The sequence below is a fragment of the Trifolium pratense genome, linkage group LG5 (assembly GCF_020283565.1).
Source record: "Trifolium pratense cultivar HEN17-A07 linkage group LG5, ARS_RC_1.1, whole genome shotgun sequence".
Lineage (NCBI taxonomy): Eukaryota > Viridiplantae > Streptophyta > Magnoliopsida > Fabales > Fabaceae > Trifolium > Trifolium pratense.
In genome coordinates, this window is record NC_060063.1 from 8,294,435 (window position 1) to 8,297,786 (window position 3,352).

Below are 3,352 nucleotides of genomic sequence, written 5' to 3' on the forward strand. Positions count from 1 at the left end.
AGTATTTGTCAGAAGTCGTTATGTGGTGTTCTCCCCTGCTATGTTTAACAAATTCTAAGGAAGGAGATGGAAAAGAAGATGTTCCTGTTAGTGATGATATTGACTTTGTGTTGGAACATGTCAAGAAGAGTGTTCCTGAGAAGGATGCTGCACATGATGCTACAGCGCAGGAAAATTTGGAGAACATAGTTGTACCTCAATCTCCAGATAATGTTATTATTCCTGATAAAGAGAAGGATTCTGATAGTAACACTGCTGTGATCTTTCAGTCTGATGAGAGTTTGAATACTTTGTGTGTGTAACATCCCAACATTAAGTAATAGAAGAATTATTAACTAGAGGAGCTTATTGAATTTATTTGAAGAATAATTTATCAAAGTATGAAAGGGTAAATATGTCAATGCCCATTAAGGCTTTATAAGCATGAACCAACCCCATTTCAAGCACCTTCTTCACTTTCCAAAAACACAACACAATCAGATTCACTCTCCCTTTCCTCTCCTACCTCACGCACACCATCATCCAAACTTACATGCAATTAGTGCAATCAACTCCTTAAGACAAGAGCTTCGGAACAAGGTAAGAATCAAGCTAATCCTTCTACCCTTCCTCTCAAATTCATGCTCTTTCTCTAAATCAAATTCTGAATTCATTCTTACATGTACCAATTAGTGACTCAATTCATCTTCTCTTGCAATTGGAAAATTGAGGTAAGAAGAATCAAACCTCCTCCTTGTTCTTTCTTTATTTATGCCAAACCCTAGCAATTTCCGTTTTTCTTTTACCCAATTGAGATTCTGATTGTTGCTCTTTTTTGATGAGGTTGAGAGCTTGTTTATGAATTTTAAAGAACCAAGAAGTTATGGTTGAATTTCGGAGAAATTTTGGGAAGGTAATTGAAGTTTCTGCATAATTTTGTTTGGAACCGTGTCTGGTATTTGAGCTGTAGCCGTCAAACCGTAACTCCGTTTTGAATAATATTTACATGTCTGGAAAGCTGACGAAATTATCTTTGATTGAGTACCAATTTTGTAATTTCTGGATTTATAATGAAGTCTGGGGATGTGTTTGAATCTAGGGTACTCATGCTGTCAAATTGCTGTTTTTGGACTGCGGGTTTTATGTGCTCAAGCTACACGAACGGATCATTAAGAGCATACTGAACAGCTCGGAAATGTTGGAATCGCAGGTGGGTTCCTTTAGGTTAGCACTACCTTGTTTAAGTTTTGGCCAATTTAAGATTGACTACTAATTTTAAGTTAGAGAAACAATGGAAAATTGGAGTAATAGGTACCCATTTTACTCTTTATGAAAATAATGAATATTACTGGATTATGATTAATTAGTAATTGTAGTGAGTTAGATCCCTTTGCCTTACTTGCTACAAGTCTTAAAATGATAGATTAAAAGTGATTCTAAGTGTGTATTTAGTTTATAAATGAAGCTAAGTGGAAGTTCAAGTAATTTGGGACTGTTATGCAAAATTCTGCAGATTTTCATAGTGCAGCCCCTGTCTTCTACGTGTGGCACACACATGGGGAATTATTTATATTCGCGGGGGCAATAGGCAGTAGCCCCACTTTTCTCAGTTTTGTGTTCCTGAGCATTTTTAAGGTCCAGCAGGCAACCTAAACTAGTAAATTAGTATAGAAACAAATTTAGGTGACTTAATGCTTAGGAATGAAAATGTAAATGAGTTGCGACATTGGTAGTTAGATTACCTACATAGTAGAATAGTTAACTTACATCAACTTATCTAGTTTAAAAAGTTTAAGATTAGTATTGGAAACTTAAACTCACTAGGTGGTAGTTTTGTATTAACTATTGGTAACAATATTAAGACAATTACAAACTATAATTAGAGTAATTAGACAAATTGGTAATATGTGAACAGTTGATCAATATACCCAAATTCTGACGCATACATTATTATGTGCCAATTATAATTACATTTTTACATGGTCATTGAGACATCACACGAACTTCGTATTATAGTTGATCGTGTTGGTTGGATTTCACATTATAGGAATCCACATGGTAATTTAATAAATATGTGAGGTAATTTCCGCGCCCAATTATTATAATTACAATTGGCCGGACATGCCGGCGTCTGAGACTACTCACCTCAGGTCGTTCGGGTAATAAAACGAACCAAGCTTTATAATTGTGTGACACATTTTATTACATTGAATTGAAGTACTTATAGAATAATACAAGCATTTTATACATGACCGATCAACTGGCAGGATAATCCCTTTAACTACTAACACCTTAGGTGTAGGTGGAACTCACTAAGGCTTATGTCTCAACCCACTCCTTTTTATATTTTTTCAGATAACAGATTGGATAAAACAACGGTAAGAAGAAGCTAAGGATTGAAGCTGAAAGATTACATTAGTTTCTTCCTTGTTTTGTTAGATTAATCTGTTATGTGTATCTCATTGGATTATTTCCGCTGTGTAATGGAAATTCATTTCTCTGTATCTAGTGATGGATTTAAGTACTTGTCAATTTTCAAACAAGTTACTTTGTAAATTTTAATGTATCCGGATTCAATTATCTATGTTCCTGTCGATATTCTAGACAATTGATATGTGGCGTTATAGTCTGTGCATGATGAATCTGCTGAGAAAGATAATAATGTAGATTCTGATGTATTTGATGTGGACAATTTCAACTCTAGGGATAGTCCTAAAAAGACACCTGCTCCAATTTGTAAAAGATTAAGGAGCAATACAGGAAATTTGTTGAAAGTATGGCCTAAACAAAACAACATTTTTGCTGCCAAGGTCATTGCAAAGTATGCTCTCTTGAACAAAATTGCAGCAACCAACTGGGCTCTAACTACATTCCAATAAGGTGGCTACAGGTTTGGCTAGGTTTATATATGTTGTGGGGGCCAGATCACCTTTTGACTTTGGTTTTTATATTTTTGATGAAACTGTTCTACATGGTAAGGCACGTGCCGTGAAGATGCATATAGCCTTTCCCACACTGATATGTGATATTATTCTAGTTCAACATCCTGACATTTGTACTGAGGCTAGTGTGCCTAGCAAGAGAAATTCTGATTTGTCTTTGGACTTTAGATTGTTTGAGGGTACACATGCTACAAATATTGCTACACCATCTGTCAAGCAGCCACCATTTACTATGACTAGAAGGCGGATGATTGATAATCTCAAGGAGGTTAGTAAGTTTTTGGGTGAGAAGAAGGATATGGTGGATCGTGTGATCCAAGCTTTGGAGCTTGAAGAACCAGCAGCTACCGAGGTTGAAGAAGGACCTTCTCATGCTAGTCCTATTCAAGGTTCTCAGAACCGGACCGGTCATCGAACCGGCGAGCTCACCG

The 3,352-nt window shown here is 36.1% G+C and overlaps 1 long non-coding RNA gene across 1 annotated transcript; it reads left to right on the plus strand.

Annotated features, from left to right (window-relative positions):
• Nucleotides 1-427: 427 nt before the first annotated feature.
• On the plus strand, nucleotides 428-2,603 carry LOC123884930. The gene is made up of 5 exons (XR_006801028.1): nucleotides 428-579; nucleotides 673-710; nucleotides 823-892; nucleotides 1,079-1,189; nucleotides 2,335-2,603. It is a non-coding gene; the product is annotated as an uncharacterized LOC123884930 (long non-coding RNA).
• The last annotated feature ends 749 nt before the right edge of the window (nucleotides 2,604-3,352 follow it).